Raw genomic sequence first — 6,989 nt, forward strand, 5'->3', positions numbered from 1 at the left:
TTATTGTAAAAATTCTGTAATTTACATTTTTAAAGACTGAAGGTTCTTCTGTCATGTGTACATACTATAATTTGTTAATCTAGTCCCTCAAGTTATTTTAAACATTTTGTCATTATATATAGAAACCCACAGTAAATACTCATAGATACAAATGTTTGCTTGCATTCCAGCTCAATCCCTAGAACGAACTCTCAGAAGTTATGAGACTAAAGAATGAAACTGGTTTTAAGAGTTTGATGCCAAATTTTCCTTCCAAAAGCCTATAAAAAAATAAAACTTTACCACCCATAAATGAAACTAGCTATTCTTCTACACTCTTACCAACACAGTATTTTCTTTATCTGGTAAAATAGTTGACATGTTGATAGATGGAAATGGCAACTCATTTTAACTCATTATTAATGTCAAAATCTTTCCACATGTGCATTGGACATGTTCACGTCTTCTTTTGTGGATAAACTGTCATTGTGCCTTTTCTAATCACTCCAACCAGAAGTGATGTGTGCTCCTCTCAGTCTTAATAATACTTTATTTGCATTTGGCATTTACCATACTCTATTTGAATTTGGCATTTGCCATTTGCATTAGTCCAGCTTTGGTTATGGGACCATTTCTCTGTTTCTTTTCATCTTTATCAGAGTCTATTATTTTCCCCATGGGCTTACTCTTTACATTTTTTTATTCCATTTTACACCCTATATGGAAATAAATCATCATAGCAGAATTTATGCTGTAAAAGTAACCCCTTCCTATCTCAGGACAAATGTAGAAATTGACTGATGAGAGCTAGACTACAAACCCCTTAGATTTCTTCCAGTATTTATGTTTTATTTCTCTGGTCTTACTTCAGTTCCTACTCTCATAAACTGTACTTTTCCAGCCAATTGACAGGTTATAAATGCAACTTACGCATTACTTTTAGAGATCTTTCTATTTTGATAAGTTAGCATGAGTACTTATAACACTACGTGTACAGAAGAGGTACACTAAGAGGCTGCAAGAAGAATAAAATTTCAAAGTTGAAAACTTACCACTGATATCCTCTGAAAGCTAAGAAAAGAGATCTTATAAAAAGGGTTTTTCAGAGACTAAAAAGAGAGCTCTTCAATAGTATAATATGATAGAAGAAATTCTGAACACTAGTAGTAGGCTTGGGATCTAAACCTGAAGCGATTTTCCAGAAACAAGATGCAACGGAAATGAGAATTAAAGAATATTCCCAGGATAATATCTAGTCACCATTCTAAAGGTAACCTGTCCACACTAGCTTTAAAGACAGAAATATTGAAGGCTGGATTGTGAGTTCACTAACAAGACAGTTTCTCTCTAATTTGTTATTATTTTAGTCAGCTTTTGCATCACTGTGACCAAAATACCTGACAAGAACAACTTAGAAGTGGAAAAGTTTATTTGGGGCTGAAGGGGAGGTCTCAGTCCATAGATGGCCAACTCCACTGCTCTGGGCCCAAGGTGAGGCAGCACATCATGGAGGAAGGGCTCAGAAGAGGAAATCTGCTCAGCTCATGGCACAGGAAGCAAAGAGAGAGGGAGGGGGGAAGAAGCAGCCTTCCAGAGTTTGTGCCCCCTACCATGACCCACTTCCTCCAGCTATGCCCCACCTGTCTACGATTGCTCCCCAGTAATTCAAACTAGGATAGACTAGATTAGACTACAGCTCTCACAATCATTTCATATTCCTGCATTAACACAGGAGCTTTGGGGAGACACCTCATGTACAAACCAGAACAGGCCTTTACCACGCATTATTTGTACTTTCCATTTGCATTAGTCCAGCATTGACAATAATCAGGTGAGCCTGACCAATTTTGGTCTGACTTTGACTTGCCTGGACCATGTCCTGATGAAAGTTTTATGCTGCCCTTCATGCTAAGATGTTGATTCAGCTGACAAAACTCATTTCAACCCACAAAAATGCTCAGCTTTGAGCCACTTCTGAGAGCTGAAGGTTAGCCAATGTGAACTTGAAAGAGGGAATTCAGAGAAACCCAAATCCTCAACTATATTCTCACTAGATGACCAGTACCTGACTCATACCACATTTCTACCAAATGCCAGATTTTGGTGAGACCCATTCCCAAAGACTTTTTCACTAATTTCTCCAAAAGACATTTTTGCAAACTCTCCAGGAAACTAAAGCCAGCTAATAATGCAGAATTCTGTCCAGTTAAATGTCTTTGAGTTTTTCTTTCAAAAATTATCATCTTTTTCCACAACTTTGTTTATGCTTTAGTCTCGATTTTTTTATTAATCATTTTTTCACGTTTGGCTATATTTAAATACTTTTTGATTAATTAAATAATAATTTGGTTAAAAAACATACTAAGTCATAAAAAAATATTATCAAGAAAAAGATAGATTCACAAGTTGAACCAAATGGAATGTCTTGAAGTGAAGAAAAAAAGATGGAAATTAAAATTGGCAACTACAAATGGAGCAAATTATGTTATGTTTGCATATATGAATATGTTATAATTAATCCAACTATTATGTTTAATTATATTGTACTAATAAAAACATAGTAAAATAATAATTAAATTTACTGCTACATTGAATAACTAGCAGAAAAGCCATAGCTTAAAAAAAAAGAAAAAGTTTTAGGAACTTCTACTCTCAGAATAATGGAATAAACTGTTAATCAATTGCCTATCCTGCAGACATCCTGAGAAAACACAAAAATAACAATGACCTGAAGGCACTGAAGAGTGAACAGAAGCAGGAATATTGTGGAGGACGACCTCAAAGGACCAGAATGGAGTGAAAATATCAACTTATTTGGCTTTCTGCCTGTGAATAGGCTGCAATCTTAAAGCAGCTGAAACCATGAAAGTATACATGATACACAACATGAGAACCAAAATAAAGATTTGAGGGGAAAAGAGACACTAGAAAGTGAAGTGGAAAGACAAAAGAGAAGAAAGCTGAAGAAGAGGAGCCCTGAATTCTGAGTGTATAAATTCTGTCCAAATACATTGCTGCTCCTTGATACATATATACTCAAGGAAGTCTGTGAAAGTCCAGCTAAGTCTGGAAAAAAGTAAAATGATATTTTATCTTATTTCAAAAACCACAGTATGCCCTATTAGTTTGACCAAATTAATTGCCTAATAAAAGGAAAACATCAACATTGTTCAAAGGACTATAAGAAAATCAACAATCTTCACATCATAATGTTTATAAATTTAGAATATAATCCAAAATTACTTGAAATATTTAAAAAAAAACCAGGAAAATGTGAATCATTATCAAGGGAAAAGATAATCAGTGAACATCAATCCTGAGACATGGAATCCAGAAATAAGAATTAAAACATTAAGCAACTACTCTAACTATGCTCAACAAAGTAAAAGAAAATGTATGGAATAAAACATAGTAAATCTCAGTTAAAAATAGAAAATGTAAAAGAAAGCAAATGGAAATTATATAGCTGAACTGATATTTTAATATCTGAATTAAGTTAGTCTTATGATGGTGTGAAGAGAATCATGAAAATGTTAGGAAGTCAATGGTCTTAAGATAAGTCAATAGATATCATCCAATATGATAAATAGAAATGAAAAATGATTATAAATAGAAATTGAACCAGAGCCTCAAGGACTTGTGGGACATTATCAAAAGGTCTAACATACCTTATAATTAGATTCACAAAAAGAGAGAAAAGAAACATGGAGAGGAAAAATTTAAAGAAAAATTTCCCATTTGATAGGAGATATAAATTTACAGATAAAGAAGATCAACAAAATCTAATCAGGCCACCTGTGAAAAATAACATACTAGATATCTAATAATAGCCAAATGTTGGAAAAACCAAAGACCAAGAGGAAATCTTGAACATTTGTGGAGAAAAACAATATTCCAAATGCAGAGAAATATCACTTCCAATTACTGCTGATTTATCACAAGAAATTATGGGAGCTAGAAGGCAGTGGACCATATCTTTAAAGTGTAACAGGGGTGAGGGGAATGGGGTGAGGGGAGTGAAATCCATCACCAATCCAAACACCCACAATCTTTTTAAGACATGCTCATCTCTATCTTAGTTTCTGTGTGAGACTGCTCTTGGGACAATGCTATTTGTTCTATTGTTTATTAGAGAGGATTTATGAAACCCATCCAAACATATTTAAATTATTAACAGTTCTTTCCTTGGCTTACCTCTCTCTTCTATTTCTTTATTATAGGCAAAGAAAAGCAAGTTTGCACTTTTTATATTCTTCATGGAAATCTCCTCAAGAAGACTTAAGAGTTTATTGGCTACTGTTTCTATTTCTAGTTATAACAGATGACAGTGCGAACCAACTTTCCATCCGTATGTGACAAACTCCTTAATATTTTTCTCATGTCCTTCAAGCCCTCACTCACAATAGTCTTCTTAAGATCTTTCCAGCTTCACTAACAGTTTTATGGAGACTCTTTTCTGCTTTTACCCACTGCCCAGTTGCACAGGTAATGTTTTAAGTTCTTTTTATAATGGTAGACCTAATCCCCATGACCATATTCTATTCCAGCTATTTACTCCTGTATAAATTCCCCTCAAAATTGATGGCTTTAAAAAAACAACCATGTGATTACATCTCACATTTTTATAAGTCAAGAATTCAGGTAGAACTCACCTTTTATTCTGCATGGCACTGACTGAAGTCACTCAGTGGATTCTAGTTGATGGTGTCACTAAGTTGAGCTGCAGAGTACAAAAACAGATTCACTCACTTGGCAGGGATGGCTTTAGGGCTGAGCTCAGCTGCACCCCTCTTCTTTCCATTTGGTACTTCAAACAAGATACTTAGATTTCTAATGGCATCTCAGGCTCCAATACCCATACTGGAACCTTCCAGTCTCTTAAGGGCAAAGCTTAGAACTAGCTAACGTCACCTTTATGGTATTCTATTGGTCAAACAGTCACAGTCCAACTCAACTTTCCAGGTAGGAGAAATAAGCCCCACCTGTTTGCGGAAGAAGTATGAAAGAACTGCAGTCATTTTGATGTTATAATCAGAAGAATTTTTTAACTAATTTTATTTTATTATTTTATTTAATTTTTAGTACCAGGGATTGAACCCAGGGGTACTTAATCACTGATTCCCATCCTTAGCTCTTTTTATTTTTTGTTTTGAGATAGGGTCTCACTAAGTTACTTAGGGTTCACCAAGTTGCTGAGGCTGGCTTTGAACTTGTGATCCTCCTGCCTCAGTCTCCTGAGCCACTGGGATTACAAGCATGAGCCACCATGGCCAGCCAAAACTAATTTTATAAAACTCCAAAAATCCTAAAATCTATGTTGAAATGTTGGAAACATTTTATTTAAGATCAGGCAAAGCTAAGAGTTACAGTTCTCATCATTCCTACTCATTATTTTACTGGAGTGGAAAATACAGTAAAGTACAAATAAAATTAGAAGTCCCAGGTTGAGCTCACTTCTCTGCACTTGACCCTAACCTGGACATGGTCCCTGGGGGTAGGCAGGGCCATAGGCACCTTTTTGTGCTGTGGGTGGCCATGAGCATATATTGTGCCACGTTTGGTGCCTCTGCCTCCCCATCTCACCCCTACTACCAATGTGGGCTTGGGCACCCAGAGTGGCATTGAGCAGTGTAAGTTCCTTTTTTGTTGTTGTTATCATTGGAACTGCTCTGAAAACACTCTCCAGCTCACCACCCACAACAGGCTGAGAAGTGCCAACTGAGAGATTTCCTTCATTCATGCCATCAGCTCTGCCTGAGTCATGTACACCATCACCAAATACTGTAGCATGGGTGACTTTGAAAACTGTGACTGTGATGAGTCAAAAACAGAAAAACAGGAGGCCATAACTGGATCTAGCGAGGCTGCAGTGACAATGTGGAATTTGGGGAAAGGATCTCCAAACTATTTGTGAACAATCTGGGGAAGGGGAAGGATGCCAAAGCCCTGATGAGTCTCCACACAGGGCCGGCTGGCAGGCAGTAAGAGCCACCGTGAAAAGAATCTGCAAATGCCATGATATCTCAGAGAGCTGCAGCATCCAGACATGCTGGCTGCAGCTGGCTCACTGCTGGGAGATGGGAGACTACCTAAAGGACAAGCACGACCAGGCACTGAAAATTGAGAAGGATAAGCAGCAGCTAAGGGCTGGGAACAATGCGGAGGGTTGCTGAGCTCCCACTGAGGCTCTTCCTCCTAGCACAGAAGCTAAGATAATCATTTTAGAGAAATCTCCAGACTACCATACCTGCAGTTCCAGCCTGGGCATCTATGACACAAAGGGTCGAAAGTGCCTGCAGACCAGCCGCAATACATTCAAGTAGGAGCAACACAGCTGTGGGCACCTGTGCACTGAGTGTGAGCTACAGGTGGAAGAGAGGAAGACCGAAGCCAAGGGCAGCTGTAACAGCAAATTTCAATGGGGCTGCATGGTCAAGTACAACAAGCATAGGCATGTGGTGAACAAGTACTACTGCATGCACTCCCCAGACAGTGCCCAGGCCTGAAGCAACAGAACAGACTGATAACACCCCACATGAACCGGTTTGATAGTGGAGGGCAACACCACTTCTCTCTTGGAAAGAGTAGACTGGAAAACAATTGAAAATCACAGGGATAGTTTTATAGTCCTCCTGATATCTGCTATAGATGGGGAAATGTAGGCCCAAGACTATACAAGATATTCTTGGCAGAGTTGATATTGGAACCTGTGCTTCCTGACTTGGGCACACCCAATCTTTCCTGCAATTTCCTAGTACTTGTGCCTATACTTACTGTGCAGCTTGCTAAAAATTTGGTTTGGTTTGGTTTGGTTTGGTTTGGGGCATCCACACTCAGAGAAACTCTCAAAAGTATTTGTTCCTTTAAGTTTTAGACCATGTTCAGCCCAGCTGTGCTGCTGAGAATCAGAGGGCATAGAAGCAAAAAATCAGAGTTCTGTTCAGATCCCTGAAGGAGCAACTTTCCACCACTCTGGCTGGGTCCAGAAAAACCAACTACGAATTCCTGCA

At 37.9% G+C, this 6,989-nt stretch overlaps 1 pseudogene; it reads left to right on the forward strand.

Annotated features, from left to right (window-relative positions):
- Positions 1-5,460: 5,460 nt before the first annotated feature.
- Positions 5,461-6,485, forward strand: LOC124094776 (protein Wnt-8a-like; annotated as a pseudogene).
- The last annotated feature ends 504 nt before the right edge of the window (positions 6,486-6,989 follow it).

This window comes from Marmota monax, unplaced genomic scaffold (genome assembly GCF_021218885.2).
Source record: "Marmota monax isolate L192 unplaced genomic scaffold, Marmota_monax_Labrador192_F-V1.1 WCK01_AAM20220418_F8-fsc00040, whole genome shotgun sequence".
Classification (NCBI taxonomy): Eukaryota; Metazoa; Chordata; class Mammalia; order Rodentia; family Sciuridae; genus Marmota; species Marmota monax.